The sequence below is a fragment of the Prionailurus viverrinus genome, chromosome D2 (assembly GCF_022837055.1).
Source record: "Prionailurus viverrinus isolate Anna chromosome D2, UM_Priviv_1.0, whole genome shotgun sequence".
Classification (NCBI taxonomy): domain Eukaryota; kingdom Metazoa; phylum Chordata; class Mammalia; order Carnivora; family Felidae; genus Prionailurus; species Prionailurus viverrinus.
Genome location: NC_062571.1, coordinates 68360518 through 68384476, shown reverse-complemented (window position 1 = coordinate 68384476; position 23959 = coordinate 68360518). Strand labels below are relative to the sequence as shown.

At 51.0% G+C, this 23959-nt stretch overlaps 1 long non-coding RNA gene across 2 annotated transcripts; it reads left to right on the top strand.

The window, feature by feature from the left end:
* The first annotated feature begins 1205 nt into the window (after positions 1-1205).
* Positions 1206-7680, top strand: LOC125147964 (uncharacterized). 2 transcript variants are annotated; one of them, XR_007145362.1, is made up of 4 exons: positions 1206-1378; positions 1752-1873; positions 5565-5843; positions 7450-7680. It is a non-coding gene; the product is annotated as an uncharacterized LOC125147964 (long non-coding RNA). The 2 variants fall into 2 exon arrangements; XR_007145361.1 differs by lacking the exon at positions 1206-1378 and having other exon boundaries at positions 1674-1873.
* The last annotated feature ends 16279 nt before the right edge of the window (positions 7681-23959 follow it).

The window sequence follows — 23959 nt, the reverse complement described above, 5'->3', positions numbered from 1 at the left end:
GGAGGGAGGGCTTGAACTGAGCCTGAGGTAAACCCTTGCTCAGAGACTCACCCCAGGTTGAACGGACCCTTCCTCACAGACCACCCCCCCCCCAGATAACTTTCCCAGGGCCCCTGCAGGGGCTCCCCATGGCTTCCAAGTCCCCCTTAATTATTTGTTTTAAAGTAGAGCATTCCTTTAACTGCTGGGAGAAGTTGCTTCTTCCCACAAACGTCACCCTCCTGTAGGCAGGCAAGGCAGCCTCTCGGTTTTATTCTCTTCGTCTGACACCCCAGCTCCAGGACCTCTGGGGCATAGATCCCCCCCTGTGAGGACAATGATGGCGTCTGTGGTGTGGCCATGAGAAGAGACGTGCTGGTACACAGACAATTTCTTATCTGGTTTCTCACCCTTCTTCCACATAAGACAGGAAGGCCCCTGGGGGTTGCTCATGCTTGATTCACACCAAAGGGTATGAAAGAATCCACTCTGGGCTTGGGGCCTATCAGCCTCAGGCCCGGAGGAAGCTTGCTGGAGGTGAGGGCAGAGAGGGAATGGAAGGGGCCTGGAACTGCAGCCCCTGGGGAGCGTGCAGTGTAGCCTGAACAAGCAGAGATGATGTGCTGATGGCACAGGTGTGAGCTCTGCCACCCGAGAACCTTGTTTCCTCATTCAGAAGTGTGGCTAGCGCTCTCAGTGCTGAGGGTGGGTATGAGAACTCGGAGTTCACAGCAGGGCCTGGGCACAGGAGGAACTCTCTAAAGGGGTTTTGGTTCCTCTTCTTTGGGACAGACACAGACATGAACTTGACACTGGTGAGGAAGACAGGACCTGTTGGCAGAGACCCCAGGGAAGGTCCTGGAGGGGCTGGGACAGACTCTAGTCGCCGTAGCCCACCCCTGGAGGCCCCAGATCTCCTAAGAGACTCCAGGAGCTGAGAGGTCAGCCCTGACCACCTGGCCTCACACTCAGAGGGCCCTCTGAGCGGCTCTGTGGACACAGCGAGCCCTGTACACGGGGCAGATGGCTGCCCAGAGGAGGGGCTGGCAGGGAGAAGGGGTGAGGCCTGACCACTGAGGAAGGAATGACGAGAATGAGGCTCTGACTCATCCTCAGGCTTCTGCTCTCAGAAGGAAAGGATTTACTTGGGGGTGTGGCTGGAAGGGAGCCAAGCCGGAGGACGCAGTGAAAAACGAGGGTGCTTAAGGCCTCTTAGCTCGGGGATAAATCATCCTGGGAAGGGCCCGTTCAAAAACACAACTCTATCAGTGGTCTCTGCTTTCTTCTGAGCCATCCTTCCCAATGGAAGTGGTGGTAGGAGGCCCCACTGGCCAGGTCAGGCAGGATGCCTTTCCCGAGCCCTGGGCGGAGTCCTGCTGTGGGTACCATCCCCCAGAAGGTAGGCAGACTTGGGTTTCCAGATCCACTTGGGCAGAGCCAGTGTTTGCCATCACGTCTTGTTCTCTCTACTCTCTCCTCTCTACTCGTCCCCACCTCACCAAGCCAACAGGGGACTGTTAATGGGACAGCTTTTTCTATATGGCACAAACAGTCCTAAATAGCACAGAGGAACTTATGGACCAGTAGTGGTGATCCTGGGTATCAATTTGTGTGCGTTATTTGCATAGGGGTAGGTAGGTAGGCCTCTGAGGAGGAAGTTTGGTGAGTAGTAGGGGTGGGGCAGGGAGAGAAGAAAGGGGCACAGGCCTGACCTTCTGTATCACTAGAATTTTGGTTGGAAGTAAAAGCAAATCCTATTTTTTGCTTAATAGCTGGCCTTGGAAATGAAGTCCAAGTGGTGTGGCTGGCTTCAGATAAGGCTTCATCAGGAACTCTAAATGATGTCATCAGGACCCGGTGTTCCCTGTTGTCTTTGGCCTCAGCTCTTCTCCAGGTAACAGCTCAAGCCAGGACAGGTTCCACACCTTGGGGGCAAGATGCCTGCAGAAGCTTTAAGCCTCACGCCTTCTCCCCCCAGGGCAAAGAACCAGTCTGCTTTGCTGAGAGCTCAAAATGCTGGAACTGAGTTTCACTGGCTCTGATTGGTCTGACTTTGGTCGTGTACCCATCCCTTAACCGGTGACAACCAGGGGGATGGAGTATACTAAGAGGGGGTGGGACACAGTCTCCTCGGGATCCGGATGTGGGTGTGTGGGACCGGGATCTTCACAGGGAGCGTGGCCATGATGGCGAAGGAGGTGGTTGTCCTGGAATCATAACCTGAGTAGGGGCTGTTAGTGTCAGTGAGTGAATGGGGACAAGCTGACAAGAAACACTGACCCCTTACTCTCCATAGAGAGAGGGCTGCAGGGAACAGCTAAGAGGGTTCTTTGGGGTCCAGGCTGCAAACTGGGACATGAGTCAGAGAGAGGGGCCTTCTGCCTATTTCGGCTCAGAGCACAGAACCGTTTTCTGCTGGTGAGGACTGAGGGCCTGTCGCCTCGGCCAGCTCCAGGCATCACAGCCTTCGTAGAGAAGCAGGGATCTCGTGGGGGTACCCCAGACAGTGAGAGAGATGAGGTCCCTGCCTCAGTTGCCCAGTACCCAGCAGACATCAGCCAGGGGGTCAACAGAAGAAACATCGGCAGACTGGCCGTGGGCACCTACCTGACACCCAAGGAACTTCCAGAGACGGTGGGGGTGGGGTGGCAAGTATACAAGCTTTCATATCGGTGAGCAGGGCAGCATCCTTGGTATGTGTACCTTTGCTAGATATGACCCTTTAGGCTGGGAGTCAAAAGATTTGGATTCTGGTCACCATTTGTTAGCTCTGTGACCTTAGGCAAATCCTTCTCCCTTTCTTGGCCTCAGTTTACTCCTCTAAAATGGGTGTGTTACCAACCTCAAGAGTAGATGTAGGAATCCGGCGAGCCGGGGCAGATGAAATGGGCAAAAGCTAAAGTGCTGAGGACGGTCAGGGCCTGCTAACACCCTCCATCCTGATTGCCGGAGGCCTGAGGGAGCCGATTGGGCGCGTTTGTGCCTGGAGGCCTTTGTATCTTGAGGGGAAGCCGAGAAGAACAAGTGTGCCCAGGGGAAGTTGGTGGACACAGAGACCCTGGGGGCCAGGCTGCCAGCTAGGGATGTGGGTGGCTCTCTGGGACACTCCCCTTCCGTGCCACTGAGTCAGAGGAAGGGACCCAGGCTGGGCATCAGCCCTGCAGGTTTTACCAGTTGTTGGCCGAGGGGAAGGGGAGGGCTAGAGAGAGAGGGAAAAGAGAATACAAACAACCTCCTCCCAGACAGATGCAAATCTTCCTCTACAGCACTGGCACTGGGCGGGGGTGCTCTTGGGCCCCAATCTGCACTTCCTCCTGGCCTCTCCCTAAAGCCAGCCAGCAGGGCCCTCTGGGGATGGCATGATTCCCAGAATGCAGCTGGTCACAGGGACCCAGGCCTCTGGGTAGCTCAGATCATCCCTTCCCCAAGTTCTGGGTTCCCTCTATACTCTTCCCAAGCTAGAGTCCACACCACCCCTGGAGAGCTGGCTGGTTGGAATGTCTTCTCTCTGCCACACTTGGCCTTTCGGTCCACCTGTGAATCAACTACTATTGGATGGAAACACTCCTTCCCGTATTTGCCCAGACTGGGCAGCTTGCTCTTACTTGCCGAGGAAAGGCCACTCTGTTTGGCTGGTACTGGAGGCCCCTGGGGGTCTCAGACCCTGTCCACAGGCAGCAGTTACTATGGGGGGAAAGGCATGGGTGTGGAGTCAGACTGGATTATAGCTCCTGGGCTTGTCAGCTATGTGATTTTGGACAAACTAGCTTACTTCTCAGAGACGCAGTTTCCTTATCTGGAAATAGTATGGCAGTGCCTTATGGGGTTGTCATGAGGACTGGAGATAAGTATCAAAGCTCCTAGCAGAGGTCAATAGACAAACCTTCCTGCCCTTGCACACCTTATCACATATGACTTTTCTGTTCCAATCTCCTCTCTGGCCAAAATGATCAGTTTGTTCAGCAGTCATGTGCTGAGAGTCTACTTTGCACCAGGCACCGTGACCTTTATCTCCACAGCCCTGGGAAGTTGATGCCTTTAAGCTCATTTGATTCCAGAGGCCACTGTGGCTTGGAGAGAGAGTAAGGGTTAGAAGGCTACCAGCCAGTAGAGCCGAGAGTTGATGCTGGGTCTTCAAGAACTAATGGGAACCCCATTCCATGGGCTTCCATGGACGGTTTCTCTGCCTGGAATGTCCTCCCACTTCTTCTCTTTTCTGGATTCCATCAGTCATTCAGGGTCTCATTCCTTCTGTTGCCTCCAGAACACCTTCTGAATCAGTGAGGACACTTGTGGTTGCGTGTGGTAAGAAATTCCATCCCAAACAGGCTTATGAAAAAAAAAAAAATGGAAGTTTTGGTTCGTAACCCAAAAGGCCAGGTGATCTTATTTACGGAAAGGTTAACTAATAGCTCAACTAATGTCAGTATTTTCCTTTTGCCTAAATCTTGGCTCTGCCTTCTTTTATGAAGGCTGAAATGTCAGGCACCACATGGTAGTTCCAGCTCTAACATTCTTCCAAGTTTCAGGCATGGTGAAAGAACGAGTCTTGGGGCGCCTGGGTGGCGCAGTCGGTTAAGCGTCCGACTTCAGCCAGGTCACGAACTCACGGTCCATGAGTTCGAGCCCCGCGTCGGGCTCTGGGCTGATGGCTCGGAGCCTGGAGCCTGCTTCCGATTCTGTGTCTCCCTCTCTCTCTGCCCCTCCCCCATTCATGCTCTGTCTCTCTCTGTCCCAAAAATAAATAAAAACGTTGAAAAAAAAAAAAAAACGAGTCTTAATTTCTCCAAAGCCCAAATTTAGTCCTGAAATCGAGACACGTTGTCCCTGATCGGCTTGACATGGGTCAGGTGCCCATTCCTGAAACAGTCTTATGTCCAGAGGGCCAGAGTCCATGGCTTAGCTTAGACCTAAATCATTTGAATCTTTGGATATGCAGATGGATGGGCTCCACGCTCCTGTAGAGGGAAACAGAGGCATGCTTACCGGGAGACAGGTGAATGGATGCTGATGGCAAAACTGCGGACGTCCTCGAGCTATTGTTACTTTTCCCCTTTTCTGAATTCCTGTATTCCTTTTTTTTTTTTTTTTTTCTGCTGGGCATCTCTGCTGGGCAGCAAATTCCTTGAGGCCAAGGGCCCTCTGTGTGTCCCCGAGTGCTTGCTAAAGCCCCTGGAAAAGAATGGGTGCCAAGGATATGCTTTTCATTTGACTGACATGTTTATTCAGAACTTGATGCATCTAGCATGGTGTTAGTTCTATCAGTCAGGATTGACCTGAGGAGAAGAGAACCATTCTAGCCATCTTAAAGAAGAGGGGGTGAGGGGTGCCCGCATGGCTTAGTCAGTTAAGCGTCCGACTTTGGCTCAGGTCATGACCCCACGGTTCGTGGGTCTGAGCCCCACCTTGAGCGCTGTGCTGACAGCTCAGAGCCTGGAGCCTGCTTCGGATTCTGTGTCCGCCTCTGTCTGCCCCTCCCCTGCTCCACTCTGTCTCTGTCTCTGTCTCTCAAAAATAAATAAACATTAAAAAAAGAAATAAATAAAGAGGAGGGGCTTTCTGACTGGATATTACCTGACTTACAGAATCACTGTGAAAGTCAAGGCTCTAGGTTGAGCTTTTCGGAGCGTCCCCGTAAGTCACACTGAGGAACTGGGCCACCAAGAGAGCGGCTGTGTCTTCTGCAATCAGAAGGCACTGCCAACAATGCATTCAGAAGACACCCCAGTCGTGAAACCCTCTTCCAGCAGCTCCAGAAGCACGGTGTACCTGACATGATCCAGGCACACTGGGTGCCCACGTCCTTCCTCTCAACACCCACCAAGCCAGCACCTGGACCCTTGAGTTTTGCTGACACCATTGAGGTAAAAGCAGACTTGCCAACCAAAGGAGAGGTAGTTAGACGTTTAGCCCCCACCATCCTTCCACTTTCAAATCTCATGTGAGTTGTGTGGGCAGACCTGAATTGTGTCTGGAATCTAGGAGAGTGTAGATTTATTTATTTATTTTATTTTTATGTAAAAAAATTTTTAATGTTTATTTTTGAGAGCGAGCGAGAGACAAAGCATAAGCAAGGGAGGGGCAGAGGGAGAGGGAGACCCAGAATCCAAAGCAGGCTCCAGGCTCTGAGCTGTCAGCACAGAGCCCGACGCGGGGCTCAAACTCACGAACCGTGAGATCATGACCTGAGCCGAAGTCAGATGCTTCAACTAACAGCCATCCAGGCACCCTAGTAGCTGTGTTTTTTTTTTTTTTTTTTTAACATTTATTTATTTTTGAGATAGAGAGAGACAGAACATGAACAGGGGGAGGGCCAGAGAGAGAGGGAGACACAGAATCTGAAACAGGCTCCAGGCTCTGAGCTGTCAGCACAGAGCCCGATGCGGGGCTTGAACTCACGGAGTGCGAGATCATGACTTGAGCCGAAGTCGGACGCCCAACCGACTGAGCCACCCAGGCGCCCCAGTAGCTGTGTTTTTAAAACAGAGTATTTTTTAGAGCAGTTTTAGATTCATAGCAAAGCTGAGCAGAAAGCACAGCGTTCCTGGACCGTCCCTGGCCCCACACTGCACAGCCTCTTCCACTGTCAGCTTCCCCCGCTAGAGAGGTCCACTCGTTACAACTGATGCACCCCCACAGACACATCACAGTCACCCGAAGTCCCTAGCTCACATCGGAGCTCACTCTCAGTGTGCACATTCTATGAGTTTTGACAAATGCATAAGGACATGTATCCACTAATATAGTATCATACAGAGTATTTTCACTGCCCTAAAAATCCTTTGTGCTCTGCCCATTCGTTCCCGCCTCCCCACTAACCTCTGACAATCACTGATCCTTTTTTCTTCTCCCAGAACTTTATTATTTTCATCCTGGAGAATCCATGTTTTGAGAGACTTAATTTAGGAGAAGGTAGTAAAGGGAACAGGCCTGCGGTGCCTGGGTGGCTCCGTCGGTTAAGCGCCCGACTTCGGCTTGGGTCATGATCTCACGGTCTGTGAGTCGGAGCCCTGCGCCCTGCATTGGGCTCTGTGCCGACAGTTCGGAGCCTGGAGCCTGCTTTGAATTCTGTGTCTCCCTCTCTCTTTCTTCCCCTCCTCCGCTTGTGTGTTTCTCTCTCTCTCCCTCTCTCAGAAATAAATAAACATTAAAAAATAAAAGGGAACAGGCCTAAAGCCACTATTTCTTGGATCAGCTGCTTCCTAGCTGTGTGACCTTGAGCAAATTACTTCACCCCTCTGTGCCCTAGGATCTTCTTTTCTATTAATAGTCCCTCCTCATAAGAATGATATGAGGAGTAAGTGAAATAATTCACATAAAGCTCTTGACAGTGTGTGGCATGCGGTAAAAGCTCAAATGTTTGCTCTGCTTCTTAGTGATCAACTCAAAGCAACCATATCCTGGGTGCAATTTCTGTTAAGCTTTTTTCCCTCTCACCTTTTTTTTTTTTTTTTTTTTTTTTTTTTTCAGAAAATTTCAACCTACTGAAAAATTAGAAGAGGAATACAATGAGCACCTATGAACGTTTCACCTAGATTCGTCAACCATTGACATTTTGCCACATTTGCTTTCTTTCCCTCTCTCTTACAGGAAGTTAGTTGCAAGTTTGCTGACGATTTCCTCTGACCAGATGAGCTATTATCTCACAAAAGCAAGGACGGTCTCCTCTATTATCACTATTACCACACTCAATAAATTTAAATTGATGCAATATTGCCTAATATATATTCCATATTAAACTCTCTCCGTGTTCTTTTTAATCTAGAATCTTTTTTTAAAAAAATTTTTTAACGTTTATTTATTATTGAGAGACAGAGACAGAGCATGAGCATGGGAGGGGCAGAGAGAGAGGGGGACACACAGTCCGAAAGCAGACTCCAGGCTCCAGCTGCCAGCACAGAGCCCGACGTGTGGCTCAAATCCGCAAACTGCGAGATCATGACCTGAGCCGAAGTCGGCCGCTTAACCGACGGAGCCACCCAGGCGCCCCTTTTTAATCTAGAATCTTAACAAGAGGCGTACATCAGGTCAACTGGTTATCCTCTGCCTTTTCTTTCTCTCATGACAGTGACATTTTTGAGGAATCATTGTCACTTGTTCTAGATACTAGCCTTTAATTTGGATCCGACTGTCTCATGGTTAGAACTGGATGAAACATGTCTGGGGGCAAGAATACTGCATGCGTGATATTCCCATTGCATCATATCAGAAGGCACAGAATGCCGGTTTGGTCCATTATTGGTGCTGAGTTTGCATAGGTGGTGCTGTCCACCAGATTTCTCCAATTTAAATATCTTGTTCCCCTTTGGAAGTCTCTGGGGACCCTAGGTTGGGAATTGCCGACCTAGTGTCCAAGTGTTTAATGTCCATTTTATGGGTGAAGACAGTAGAGTGTAGAGAAATACCTGAAATCCCCTGAAAGTCAGTGGCAGGGCTGAGGCTGGCCCGAACCCAGGTCGTCCTGATGCCCACCCAGCTCAGTGCCCACCCCAGGCCCTGTCTCTGATCGTGTCTGAGCAAATGCTGAGAAGGGCTCGTCCTTGAGCCTTCGTTGGGCGAGGGTCTGTATTTCTTGGCAAGTTCTCAGCCTAAGAGTCTGTTTCTGACTAGGAGTAGGAATGAAACACCATGGGATAGAGTGCGCAAGGGGCCATGGCTATGCTCCGTGGACACCAGGCCCCAAACACTGAGATGACGCGACCTCTAGGAGGCATCTAGTTCAACCCCAATCTTCCAAAGAGGATTGTGAGGCCCCACAGTAATGAAATGACCTGTCTGAGGATTCACAAACTTGAAATGCCTGCCAGGGAGGGTTAGGCTGGCTGCCTAGGAAGGTCTCGTGGAGGCGGTGCGGGTGGGGAAGGGACACAGCACTTGAACATATCCCATGTGTCAGGGTCTGCTCCGCAGTTCCCAGAAGCAGAAACTAGGTTTGTTGAGGACACCCAGAGGTGACTGCCACCCTGGCCCTGGCAGACATTAAGCCAAATTCTGGAGACCAAAGTCTAGAGTCCATTGTACCAATGGCAGTGGCAATGAAACAGTCCAGTGAATCAATTTCATCATTCCCTGGGGACTGCTTGGCACACCTTCCTTCCAGGAGGCACAGTGTCACGTTTCTGTTCTTTGAATTCATTTCCTCTACCCCCTGCACACCAGTCCCTCTCTCTTATCCTCTTTGGCCCATTCTTTCTCAGAATGGATACTGTATAATTTGTTGTGCCTTCCGAGTTATAATTACTCGTCCATCACATCATCTCTGAGGTCCCACCCAGATTGCCCTGTTCAGAGTCCTGGGTGCTTCAAAACCATTTCAATCACATAATCCCAATAGTCTCTTAGACTGGACTGTTTCAAAAGATTCATACATTCAATCAAGTATTGGTACATTCATTAAGCGCCAGACTCTGGGGACCCATTGGTGAACAAGATGATGAGGGACTCTTATCAGGAAAATGATGTCACCAGATATTCAGCTTATATACAGGACTGTGGTTGGGCATGGGGGGTGGGGACTGAGGACCAGTGAGAGGACTGTATCTCTGAGCCCTGTAGGAGGCCTTGGTTTCCAGAATAGGGTGCTGGCCATGGGTCCAGATCTGAAGACGTAATGTCAAAGCGTTTTATTGGTGTGCTCAGGAGCACAGACTCTAGGGGGCCCCTGACTGGCTCAGTTGATAGAGCATCTGACTCCCGATCTTAGGATCATGAGTTCGAGTCCCCCATTGGGCACTCGAAGTTCCCCATTCCTTAAAAGAAAAGAAAGAAAGAAAAGAGCACAGACTCTGGAACCTGATTCTACCACTATGTAGCAAGACCTTAGTTTCCTTGTCTGTAAAATGGTGGTAATAATTTTACATCATAGGATTATAAATTGAGGAGACAGAGCAAGTATAGTTTCTAGCTTCCTGGAAAGAAGGAGCACCATGTGCGGCTCCTGAACTAGGGAGTACAGGAGGAGCAGGTGGGTTTGGGGTGGAGGACGCCCTATCCCATCTGGGATTCTTCATTCTAAGGACCCCGTGTAAGGCATCTTCCTGGAGCTGCTCAGCAGGCAGTTGGATGCTGGGTCCTAGGCTCCATAGAAAAATCCGTGCTGGATTTTCCATTTAATTTAGACTTTTTCTGATCCATTCTTTTAAGTTGAGGCCGTATGGGGCGCCTAGGTGGCTTAGTCGGTTAGGTGTCCAACTTTGGCTCAGGTCATGATCTCACAGTTTGTGAGTTCGAGCCCTGCGTCGGGCTCTGTGCAGACAGCTCAGAGCCTGGAGCCTGTTTCAGATTCTGTGTCTCCCTCTCTCTGCCTCTACCCTGCTCATACTCTGTCTCTCTCTCTAAAGTAAATACATATTTAAAAAAAAATTTAACTTAGGCTGTATGGGTCACAGCCTTCGTGTATGGCTTACAGGTAGTGATGGAGTTGGGGCTAGAACTCAGTCTCCTTTATCCCGAATCTTTCTGCTTCACCAGGCTCTACTCTCTTACTCCAAGAGTCAATAGCTTCTATGTATCAACTCTTCCTATTGTCAGATGCTATGCTGGAGCAGGTACCTGGATTCTCTTTTTTGGACCTCATGATCCTCTGAGATAGCTACTGTTACAGAGGAAGAAACAGGGGGAGGCTTCAGGAAATTAAGCGTGTTGCCCAGGGTTTTGGAGTAAATGGCCACGGGTCTGCCCAACTTCTGTGCCCATGCTCAGAAGTGTATGTGCTAGGGCAGAGTTGTCCAATAGAACTTTCTGTGATGATGGAATGCTTTTTTCCACTGCTCAGTGGGGTAGCCACAAGCCACATAGGCAGATGAGGAACCAAATTTTTAATCTTATTCTATTTAACTTAATTAAAATTTTTCTAAAAATTAAAAAAAATGTTTATTATATTTTTGAGAGACAGAGCATGAGCGGGGCAGGGGCAGAGAGAGGTAGACACAGAATCCAAAGCGGGCTCCAGGCTCTGAACTGTCAGCACAGAGCCTGATGCGGGACTTCAACTCACAGACTGTGAGATCATGACCCGAGCTGAAGTTGGACGCTTAACCGGCTAAGCCACCCAGGAGTCCCATAACTTAATTTAAATTTAATAGCCACATGGGGGTGGTGGCCACCATGCTGGACAGCACTGTCCTATTTCCTTCCAGAAAGTCAAGAAAGACCCAGAACTTCTCCTCATGCCTTGTTGCAGTTACATGGTTCATAGTTAGGGTCAGGATCATCTTGAACAAAACACGGTTTCTGCCACAGGCTACTGAGCTCCTCAAAATAGTAAGGCATTCTAGCCCTTGAGGGTTAAATAGATATTTCCTGCTGCCCACGGTGTTCAGAGGCACCAGATGGGAAAGTTGGATGGTGTGGGAGGTGCGAAGGCCCCTAGTGGCTTCTGGGATGGGGAAAGGAAATGTCCTTTTGTGGCATCCCGGAATGGCTGGCATCCCAAGCAACAGGCTGTTACCTGGGAGACAAAGAGCACTGGAGACTTCCCAGGGGCCGCCGGCCTGCAGAGGGACCACCCCTGGGGGAGAGTAGCTGGAAGCAAAGGGAGGGTTGAGGAGAGGACCAGAGCAGGCTGGATGGGGCATCGGGGGACAGCAGGCGAGGAGATGCTGGGACGGTGCCAGGGTTTGCCTGCTGCAGATGGCACTGCTGAGGGGGAGCGAGGGCTGGCAGCGGCTGTTGGCAGTGGGGTGGGGGTGCCACACAGACAGTGGGGACTCGAACAGGCTTGGGCAGGAGCAGTACTCACTTCTAAGTCCCTTGTCGATTTAGAAGACCCCTGGTGTAAGCCAACTGCCTGTACCCTGCAACTGTCAGCAACAGCCTCATCAATTAGATGCTGAGAAGAGGCTTGTTACCATGTAAGCAGCACCTTCTGTGGCTGCAACAGTGCCTTCCTTCCCCTCCTTCCCCCTGGCAGGACGATTTTCTAATTACATCTAGCCGGGAACGCCAAGTGTGTTTCCCACTGCATTTCATTTCCGGGCCTGTTGAACGCAGAATTAATTTTTAATCACCCTGGAGGTGTTGAGTTTAATTACCCAGATTGAAAATGACAAGGAGAACAGGATTCAGAGGGTAACTTCTCGGGGTGCTTCTTGGGAATGGGGAGCATATGTATTTTCCGAAGGCCGTTGGGGGGCATGTCTTGGCCGTCCAGCAAGCCCACAGTAGACCCAGCTCTGCAGTAGGGGTGCAGTAGGGTTCGGGGTGAGAGGAAGTAGAAAATGTGATCACTGGAGAAGCCCAAGCACAAAACTCAGAAGTAGGACCCAGTCCTGGACCTTCTTTCCTCAAGTTCTCGGTGGTAGAGGAAGGCTGTTCATCAACCCACGCAACCCAGTGCTCTTTATGCTATGTCACCATGTCTGTCCAAGTCCAGAAGCCAGTAGCAACTGAGAATCGATATGGTTGCCCCAGATGGCCCTTCCCCTTTCCTGTTTGGGCATGGGTAGTCTTGCCTAGGGCACCTGCCCTAGGACCAGGTGCCATCCAATTTTCCTTACAGAGATTGGTGTAGGTGTGGGCATGTGATGCCATCTTGACCGATGAGTTGTGGGAAAAAGTGAGGGGGCAGGTTCTGGAAAGGCTTTTTGCTTCTCAAAATGAGACACACAAGAGATGCCCCCCTCTTCTACTAGGTATTGTATCTTGGTGTGAGGATTTAAAACCTGGAACTGGGCAGCCATTGTTTCACCATGAGGAGATCCCCTCGAGAATGTGGCTGATATTCTGAGGATGGCAGAGCCTGAAGAACCTGGGTTTTCGGTTATGCTCCTGAATGAGCCAATACGGAACACCGTACCCAAGACCCTTTTGTTAGCTGAGGTAATAGAGTCTATGTGGCTGCAGTCATCTTAAAGAAGGTTTTCCGTTCCTTGTAGCCCAGGGCATTTTAAGGGAGACGTAGACACTCTACCAGTGCTTTGCATCAGTTACTTATGTGTCGTAGCTACAAATACAAATTACGACTTGGATCCTGCTCTCAAGGGGCTACGGTTGAGTGGCAGACAATGTGGTGTAGTAGGTGTGGTGAGCTGAGGCTGACCAAACTGGACCAGGAGTGTTCAGGGAGGGCTTCTTGGAGGAGGTGATGTTTAAAGGAAAGGAAGGTAGGCAGCAAAGGTGGTGGAAGGGGCATTTCAGGCCAAAGATCCCCATGAACAGAAGCAGGGCAACCCACGATAGTCTGGGGTCTTCTGAGGACCCTGCTGGAGCGACTCCGGGGGGCGTCTGGGCCAGCACACGGGGGGAGGCAAGGGAGACAACCGGGGCACTTGCACAAGCCTGAGAGTGAGCACCCCCTTCGATGTTATGTCCTAGCATCTCATCTGGCCCTGGAGGTGATGGTGTTGGAGGAGAGGGCAAGGGACAGATCCGGGAGGGCTCCTAGCAACTCTGTCCCGGTGAGCCATCAGCAGCCTTTGAAGGGCTTCCTGGATTTTAGACTAATCTCCCTGGTCACAGTACAAAGGAGTGCTCAGCAGGAAATAAGGTGCAAGTGAGGCAGGTCAGCAATGAGACTTTTGGGGGGCCCAGAGAGATCAGGGGACACTAGAAACGCGACACATCCAGCAGGCTGCGGCAGGGTGCACGGGGCAGGGGAGGTAGTGTCCACTCCTGGCTTTGGAGGCCTGTGGGGGTGGCCGGAAACAGGGTATGGAGGTTGTGGTCTGCTGTTTACCGACAGCAGCATGGTGGTTCCAGCTCAGGGTGGTGGGGAGCCACGTGGCGGGGAGCCACGGAGACTGGAGGGTGCCAAATTGAGTCCTGGAGGGTAGGGACCAGGTCTGCAGTGTTTTCTGTGTTCCTTACAGCTTGAGTTTCCACTCGTGGTCTTCGATCATCGCTCCTGACTTAGCCCTACCCCCACCCGCCTACGGACAGTGGGGAGGAGAGTCCACCAGACTGGAAGCTGCAGGAGGGCTGGGGTTCTGGCTCAGAGTCATGGTTGCTGAGGCTCACCATGCCAGGCACGGGGGCCAAGCCTTGCATATTCATCCAGCCCCACTTTATCCTCACAACATCCCATGAAGTGGAATGTCGTATCTGAAGCTCTTTGGGTCTATTTAACAAAGATTGATTGAGGACCTTCTAGGTGCCCAAAGCTGGAGATACAGCATTAACAGACAAATATCCTTGCCTTCTTGAGGCTTTCGGTCTATTGATTGCAAGTGTCAGAAAACTATCTCAGACTGGCCTAGACAAACACCGGTAGGTTTCTATAACTAGGACAACACAGGGTAGATCTTAGGCAGAGTGGGAGCCAGGAGCTCAGGTGAAGTCTTTGACAATCTTCTCCTATGAGGGTCTCTCATTTCTGCCTCTTTTTTTTTTGCTTTTGCTTTATTCTCAGGCAGACTCTTCCTGTACTGTGCTCACTCCTGCAGCTGGCAAGTGAGATCATTGCCAGGAGAACCATAAGAATGGGGAAGAATGGAGAACAGTGGTTTTGGAGAAATCATGGCAGTGGAGGAAAAGAGAATAGATCCCCCCCCACACAGGAGGGGAAACTGAGGTTAAGAGATAGTAAATGACTTGCCCAAAAAGCAGTTAGTATACATCTGCATCCAGAATTTCAATTCAAGTCTCTTTGACTCCAGCACCTGAGCTCTGATCTCTGATTCTCCAGTGCCTCCTTCTTTCCCGGGCCTCCTGTGGGGCAGAGGCAGCGTGTGGCAGCAGAGAGAGGGGCTCTGGGGTCGGTCGAACCTGGGTTAAATCTTGGCTCTGCCATTATGTAAATAAACTCTCTGGGCCTCAGTTGCCACTTTTGTGAAATGGGTCTAATGATGCCTACCTCACAGGGTTATTGGGAGGATTACATGAATCCTTTTACAGGATGTAGAACTCCCTGGGAGAGAGCCTAGCTCATGCTCAGTGAGAACTGAATGAAGAAAAATTTTTTTTAATGTTTATTTATTTTTGAGAGAGAGAGAAACAGAGGGCAAGCAAGGCAGGCAGGGGTTTGCAGAGAGAGAGGGAGACACAGAATCCGAAGCAGGTTCCAGGCTTTGAGCTGTCAGCACAGAGCCCAATGCAGGGCTCGAACTCATGAACTGCAAGATCATGACCCAAGCCAAAGTCGGATGCTCAACTGACTGAGCCACCCAGGCGCCCCGAGAACTGAATGGATTTTTAAAAATAAATCATCCAGTGGGAGCTGAAAAGAGAATTTTTAATGGCTGAAAGGATGACATCTCTGAGCTTACATAGTCTTTGAGGCCACCTCAGTGGTTAGATACTTCCCTGAATTTCCTCCATGCTGGGGCAGGCAGAAGGTAAACTCTGAGAAAAAGGGAGTCAGGGAGACGGGGGAGGGCTTCGCATCCTACCATGAGAATAAGACCCAATTTCCGGTCTGTCAATGTCAAGGGAAACGGAAATCCTGCTCCAGGGCCGGAGGGAAGCCCCCGCCCCATCCCCACCAGGGGATGTGCATTCACGTGGGGGAGGGAGGGAGGTGGGCGCTCCTCTGATCTCCTGTCTGGGTCCTCCCAAGAGGCCACTGGAAAGCCTTGGGAATGTATAGGCTTGTGTCCCTTCAGAAGCCTTCTTGGCAACATCCTGATCCTGATGCCTGATCACATGCCTCCTCCCCCAGCCTTACCTTCCCCGTGAGGTGAGGTCTCTGAGCAGAGAATGTTAGCGCGGAGGCGAAGAGGGTAGGCTCTCAAGTTTGGATGGTTTGGGTTCAAATGCTACTGTTCTTCCTGTACAGCGACAATATGGCCTGGGGGTAATGCTATTACTTGCTGCTACTCCCATCATCCCCAAGTGGTGCCAGTAAACACACATACACACACCACATACCAAACACACGCATCCTTCCCTGGAGTGACGGTGTGCCCAGCCCAGGCAGTGGGTTCCGACTGGCCTGAGCCAAGGATGGGCAACCTATGACCCGAAGGCCAAATCTGACTGCCCCTTGGTTTTGTATGGCCCACAGGCTACAATGGTTTTTGATCTCTGTTAAGTGGTTGAGAACAATCAAAAGAAAAATATTTTGTGACACCTGAAAGTTACATGATATTCGAGTGTCAGCGTCCGTGAAGTTGTGCTGGGGCGACAGCCTTACCCACGCTCTCATGTGCCTGCTGCTTTCACGCCGCCAGGCAGAGCTGAGTAGTTGTAGCCGCGATTATGTGGCCCCCAAAGCCTAAAATATTTCCTCTCTGGCCGTTTTCAGAAATTGTTGCCGACCCCTGGACTAAACCAATCATCATAATCCTGCTCCCTTTCTCCCCAGGCTTTCTTGAAGCCAGGAATGGCCCCATGTTCCAGTTCTTTCCTGAGTACTAGGCAGAAATCCGCTGGGGACGTTTGTTTAAAAGCATTGCTTTTCTGAGGGAAGGGGGTAGACATGGCTGGGACCTCCCCTTTTTCCTACTTTCCGTCTGAAGCGGGGGTGTGCTGTCTGGAGCCCACCCCGTCCTTTTCCTTCAGAGCTCATTTCCTGCCAAGCAACAGGAAACAGAGGGTCACAGGCCCAGTGGGGAGGGCTGGCTGGGGTCCAAGCCGAGGGGAGGTCCACCCTGGCCATCCGCCCAGGAGCATGGGCTGCTTCTCACCTAGACCAGGTTTGGGCCCAGAGGGGCTACCAGTCACCTGGGCTGGACAGAAGAAGGGTCAGCCCCCCAAGAACTTGTCCGGGTGTCCCAACATCAGCGCGTGGAGGTGGATGATGGACCGGCGCTCCTCTCTGTTGAACCTGGTGCTCAGTACTTCCCTGAGTCTGTTCCCCTCTACTCCTAGCTCCTCCACATGGCTGGAAGGGAGTTGGTAATTAAAAACAGAAAGATTGGATGGGTGAGTGGAGGGATGACGGCTGGAGGGAGTGAAGAAGGAAGGGAGAATATGGTCACTAAGAGGCTTCCGCACACATGAGCTGACAGCCCCCCTGTGAGGTCACAGGCTAGGTATTGTTATGCCTGGGTTTTTTTTTAAGTTTATTTTATTTATTTTGAGAGAGAGAGAGGGAGAGAGAGAGCATGTACACGCATGTGGGCGCAAGCACGAGCGGGGGAGGGGCAGAGAGAGGGAGAGAGAGAATCCCAAGCAGGCTCCGTACTCTGTGCAGAGCCCGACAGGGGGCTCCATTTGACGAACCGTGAGATCATGACCTGAGCCAAAATCAAGAGTTGGACACAACCGACGGAGCCACCCAGGCGCCCCTTGTTATGCCCATTCAATAGAGGAAGAAACTGAGGCTCTGTGAGACTAATTGACTTTCCCACGATCATGAGAGTTAGGTGGAGCAGGGACCCCAACACCAAAGCTGGTCCAAATCTCTGAGCATGGGTCCCTCTTGCCTCATCTCCTTAGACATCAGCTCCAGGCCACGTTGGGACCTATATTCAGAGACACAGGCGAAGAACCTGCTGTCACCTCAACAAAGCATGAAAGGAACTTTCATGATGTGGGTCTGGGCAGCTGCCTCTTGTCCACATCCCCCAGTTCTGCTCTTGGGACCGCCAAGAACACGTCACTTCCTAGTGGGTGCTCGGTACATATTTGTGGAATGAGTGAGTTGCTTCTATCAGTGCAAATTCCTCAGCAGAAAGTCATAGGCGTGAGATCCCCGAAAAGCAGGTGAAATTGACATTGTGTTTGCTAGCTTAGCCTTGGATTGGAATGTGCAATCCGGTAGCAGAATGAGGTTTGTGCCATGCTCTACAAGCAAATGATAATCACTGCTGTGATCAGAGAAGAGCATTTATTTTTTTAAGTTTATTTCTTAGAGAGAGAGAGAGAGCACGTGCACAAGTGGGGGAGGGGCAGAGAGAGCGGGAGAAAGAGAGAATCCCAAGCAGGGGCCACACTGTCAGGGCGAGCCTGATGCGGGGCTCGAACTCACGAACCACAAGATCACGACCAGAGTTGAAGTCAGACGCTTAACTAAGCCACCCAGGCGTCCCCAGATAAGAACATTTAGCCTGTATGCTTGCCAATGTGCCACTCACTACACCACGTACGTGATGGAAATTTTCTCATTTAAGCGTCACAACAACCCAATGAGGTAGACATTATTGCTATCCTCGTTTTATGGTTGAGGAATCTGGAGCTCAGAGAAGTTGGATAACTTCACCAAGGCCACACAGCTAGTGGGTGGCATTGTCTGATTTTACCCCCGGGGCTTTCACCTCGGTGGAATAAGACAGGAACCGGCAGGGAAGACTGGGGTGGGATGGACCTACAGGACTGGCTTGGGGAGGGGGGACAAAGGCCCCCCCTGTAATCTGTAAGGAGGATGGCTGTGTCAGAGCCCTGACAGCAAAGAGAGGTGCTCACATAAGGGCAAGTGGGCGAGGCCTCGCACACCCACCGGCCTTGTGGTGCCAGCCGGTCTTTCCCTGTCCCGTTCCAGGCACGGCCCAAGCGTGATCACTCAGCCGACAGCACTGTTTGTGTGTGTTGAGGGTGGGAGCAGTGGGTTAGGAGGGGCTGGGCTGGGCTGCCGTGATTGTGACTCTCCCCCACATCAGCGTCTCCTGGACGTGCTGGTGATTCATTCACCCTTCCCGGTCAGCTGTGCCTCTGCCAGGGTGCGACTTGTAGTAAACAAGCCCCGTGCCATCGGGCGAGAGAGAGACGGGGAGGGCACGTGGCTCAAAGGGCAGCCCTCGGTCTCCCACCAGACCCGAGAGTCTCCTCCTGGCCCTGACGAGCTCGGCCACCCCGAGCCCCTGCGTGAGGCCCACCCCCGCCCAGGGCAGGGAGCCTTTCCCTGCCCGTGAGCAAGGAGGCATGCTGCACAGCATCGCTGCTGGCACCTCTGACCTCTTTTTCCTGGGCAGCGCTAGGACCTCTGCTCCCTGGGGTGGCCCAGAGGTACAGCTACTCTACACTGGGCTCTGGGTCGTGATGGACACCCACTCTAGGCCTGGCAGGGACCAGTGGCTGACGTGGGGTGGGTGATCACTCAGTGAAGGTTTGTTGCCTGGTGGAGTGATGGAACAGGCCCAGAACTCAGCGGCCAGACGAGAAACCAGAGAAGGCATATCCCTGCCTTCAAGGGACTTAAACCTTGACTCACGTGTAAGAACACCAGTAACCGAACGCTTAAGTGTTAAATTGCGAGCTCTCCCTGGGTGCTCTGAGAGTTTAAAATGGGAGCTGGGACCCTCCCCGGAGGACGTGGACTCATGTTGGTCCGAGTGGGGAGCCTGGGGTGGGGTGTGAGTGTGGAGGGGGCTCAGGAAGAACCTGGTGAGAAATGCAGTGATCGTCTGAGCCTCTGGAATGGGAAGGTCCTTAAATATTGGGTCTGACACCAACAAGTTTCTAACGGTGCGTGGCTAGAAGTTTACCCAGCGCCAGGAACCCGCTAAACATAGACACGTTCTTCTTACTTAATCCTCATACCAGCCTGTGGTGGAGGTGTCAGGATTGTTCCCATTTTTATAGTAAAGAAACGGGCTCTAACAGGATCAGTAAAATGCCTAAAGCTGCACAGATACGGAGGAGAGAAAGACCCGGACCGACGTTATCCAATATAGAGGCCGCCAGCTACGGGTGGCTGTTGAGCCCTTGAAATGAGGCTAATCTCAGTTGAGCTGTGCTCTAAGTGGAACATAACACACTAGATTGCAAAGACTTCCCACAAGACAAAAAATCTAAAACATCTCATTAGTAGGGGCCCCTGGGGGGCTCAGTTGCGTAAGTGACCGACTCTTGATTTCAGCTCAGGTCATGATCTCTCGGGTCATAAAAAGGAGTCCCGAGTCGGGTTCTGCACTGACAGCTTGGAACTTGCTAGGGATTCTCTCTCTTCAACTTTCTCTGCCTTTTCCTCTGCTAGCACACACATGTGTGCACTGTCTCTCTCTCTCTGTCTCAAAATAACTAAACATTTACCCCCCCCCCAAAAAAAACCCAAAACATCTCATTAATAGCTCTTTTTAGGACTTACTGCCTATGGAAATGGTATTTTGTATATATTGTATGAAATAAAACATAAAATTAATTTCATCTGTGGTCTTTCTTTCTTTTTTTGTTGTTGCTGTTGTTGCTTTTTACTGTGGCTACTAGAAAATTTAAAATTATGTAGGTGGTGTGCATAATATTTCCAGGGAACAACACCCTGCCAAGTCAGCCCTGCTTGAGCACCTCTAGAGATGATGTGTTCGTGTCCCAGGTTAGCCCTAACAAAGTGCCACCAACGCAGTGGCTTAAACAACAGAAATTCGTTGCCACAGTTCTGGGGGCTAGAAGCTTGAGGTCAAGGTGTCGTCAGCAGGGCAGATTCCTCCTGAGGCCGAGAGGGACTCTGTTCCAGGCCTCTCTCCTGGCTTCCGGAGGTTTGCTGGCGATCCTTGAGTTCTTTAGCTTCTGCTACATCACCTCATCTCTGCCTCTATCTTCACGCGGCGTCCTCCTTGTGTGTGTCTGCGTCCAAATGTTCCCTTTGTTTAAGGACAGGAGTCATACTGGATTAGGTGCCCACCCCAGTCTCCTATGACCGCATCTTAATAACTAACTACATCTGTAAAGATCCTTTTTCTTTCTTTTATTATTTTTAAATTTATTATTGAGAGAGAGAGAGAGAGAAAGAGAGACAGAGACAGAGACAGAGTGTGAGCGGGGGAGGGGCAAAGAGAGAGGGAGACACAGATTCTGAAGCAGGATCCTGGCTCGAGCTGTCAGGACAGAGCCTGACGTGGGCTCGAACTCACGATCCATGAGATCATGACCTGAGCTGAAGTTGGATGCTTAACCGAGGAGCCACCTGCCCACCCCCCCCCACCCCCCCGCCAAGATCCTTTTTCTAATTAAGGTCACCCAAAGTGCTGGCAGTGAGGATTTCAGGAGATAATTTTGGGGGCACACAATTCAACGTATAACAGACGGGGAACTCTCTTCCTCTGCAATAGCTCATACGATCACCCTAACTGGTGCCAGCCTATAGATCTGCTGAAGATTCCTTCTCCAAATCACTTGCAAATGCCCAGCCCAACCCTGGTGGCATCAGAAGCCAGGGACACACGCATTTCGTTCCTTGGAGCCCAGGTGAGACTGGCCCCACCCCGGGTGAAACTGTATCTGTTATGTAATGATAACAACTGGAGAGCAGGAAGGAGAAAACTGATAAAGGAGAGAAGATTAAAAATAACCAAGGCACGGAGGTGGGGAGGGGCTGCCCATATGACCTTTGCCCTTTGCAACGTTGATTTACAAACAGCAGAGCCAGGAGGTCACCCAGGTGTGTGTTGGCTATAAAAACCTTGGCACCTCTGCAGGTGACACAATTTTCTGCTCGTGGGGTTGTGTGGTAAGTCCTTCAGAGAGACAGGCAGCTGGGACGAGCCCAACTCCTTGCCACAGGTGTGACTTCGGAGAGTCGCAGAATTTATTGGAGCCTCTGTTTTCTTGTCTGCAGAACAGGAATGAGAAGGAAGGCTTGTCCTGCTCGCCTCGCTGGGTTATGGTGAGGGGCAATCTGAGAGACACAGCTCGGCCTGGGGTGCAGGAAGGACCAGGATGGGCGCCAAGTCCTATCAGTGCCCCTCACGTGTTGTGTGTTGTCTATTCGGGCGGGTGTCAGGTGCACGAGGGCTCTCGCCACTCAGAAGAGGTCTCTGCCTTCCCAGTGGAGCAGCGGCAGCAGCCCGGGAGCTTGGCAGAAATGCAGACTCGTAGGCCCCACGCCAGACCTTCTGCAGCAGAAATTGCATTTTAACAAGATCCCCAAAAGGGGTGCCTGGGTGCTCAGTGGGTTGAACCTACTTCAGCTCAGGTCATGATCTCATGGTTCATGGGTTCAAGCCCCATGTCGGGCTTGGTGCTGACAGCTCAGAGCCTGGAGCCTGCTTCGGATTCTGTGACTCCCTCTTTCTGCCCCTCCCCTGCTCGCAGTCCGTCTCCCTCTCTCAAAAATAAATAAACATGAACAAAATTTTTTAAAACAAAATCCCCAAGAGATCCGTCTGCTCCTTGAAGTTTAAAAAGCCCTGCTTTGATAGACATTGTTTTTGTGTGGCCTGGGTCCATTCTCTCTTCTTCTGGTAAAAGTGATCCTACTTTCTTTGGGAGAATCATGCCCCACTCCCCCCCTTCCCCAGTTGTAAATGCTTCAGTGGGGTTTATCTGCTTTCCAGATACTTGAGGGGGCATGAAAGCTAGTCCTGGCCAGTCAAAACCAATCCTGGGATTTTGCCTGAACTCTTGGCAAAGAGGAGCTCTCTGTGAACGCCTTTATTCATCTGCAGGATGGAAACCTGGAGATGGGTGTCGCCATCCTAGTCACCACTGTGGGGAATTTAAGAACGGAGGCCCCACAGAGAGGAGCAGGTGTGCGTGGGGTGGGGGTGGGGGGCTGGTGACGGAGAGGAAGATTCTTTTTTGTTTTTGTTTTATTATTATTAACATTTTTTAATGTTTATTTACTTTTGAGAGAGAGAGAGAGAGACAGAGTGTGAGCGGGCAAGGGGCAGAGAGAGAGGGAGACACAGAATCTGAAGCAGGATCCAAGCTCTGAGCTGACAGTGCAGAACCCGACATGGGGCTTGAACCCATGAACCATGAGATCATGACCTGAGCAGAAGTCAGACGCTTAACTGACTGAACCACCCAGGCTCATTATTATTATTATGTTTTTTAAATTTTTTTATTTAAAAAAAATTTTTTTAACGTTTTTATTTATTTTTGAGACAGAGAGAGACAGAGCATGAACAGGGGAAGGTCAGAGAGAGGGAGACACAGAATCTGAAACAGGCTCCAGTGTCTGAGCTGTCAGCACAGAGCCCGACGCGGGGCTCGAACTCACGGACCGCAAGATCGTGACCTGAGCCGAAGTTGGCCGCTTAACCGACTGAGCCACCCAGGTGCCCCTATTATTATGTTTTTAATGTTTATTTATTTTTGAGAGAGAACATGAGCAGCAGAGGGGCAGATAGAGAAGGGGACAGAGGATCTGAAGCAGGCTCCGTACCGACAGCAGAGAGCCTGTTGAGGGGCTTGAACTCACGAACTGTGAGATCATGACCTGAGCCGAAGTTGGATGTGCAGCCGACTGAGCCATCCAGGTGCTCCAGAGAGGAAGATTCTTTTTTTTTTTTTTTTTTAGTATGAAATGTATTGTCAAATTGGTTTCCATACAACACCCAGTGCTCATCCCAGCAGCTGCCGTCCTCTATGCCCATCACCCACTTTCCCCTCCCTCCCATGCCCCATCAACCCTCAGTTTATTCTCAGTTTTTAAGAGTCTCTTATGAGAGGAAGATTCTTGATCACATCTTTTGAATCTCTAGCTTTGTTCAAAGCCAACTCAACTCCTCTTGGCTTTTCAGTCCATATAAGCCAACTAATTCCCTTTTACCTAAGCCAGTGTGTAATGGGTTGCTGACACTTAGAGCTTTCCTTTCCGTGGTGCTGTTGAGCTGAGGGCAAGGCAAGATTTGCATCCTTGTGGACTCCAGGGGAAGACAAGAAGGCCCATTATGATGGTGAGTGGGTAATGCCCCAATAGAGTGAGGCTCGTTGGGGGAGAGAAGTCAGGGAAGGCTCCCTGGAGAAGGTGGCACTTGAGCTGACTCTGAAGGACAATGGAGTTACCACGCGAGCAGTGCAGGTGAGAGTATCCCAGGCAGAGGGAAGCATATGAGCCAAGGCAGGGAGGCAGGAAGCAATGTGAAGGGCCCAGGGTCCTATAGACATTCTCAGGAAGCACAGGGCATGGGAGAGGCCAGGTGGCAAAGAAAGTGGACGACTTGGTGGGTGACAATGATGCAAAGCTGGCACTCCATGGCCAGCCTCTTCCCTGTGTGGGCCCAAAGGAACTGACGGTGAAAGGGACGGGCCAGGGTGTCTGGGGGAGCATCTTTTTACTGAATAAGGCTGATATCCAAGGTTGCCATTCCTGAGGGACAAATCATACCCATGCTGTGCTCCCTGCCCTTGGGAACTCTGGGGACGCCCTGGCATGATGGGCAGGGGGTTAGCATCATAGCCAGAAGATCCAGGTTGGAATCTCACTTGCGCGATCACTCAG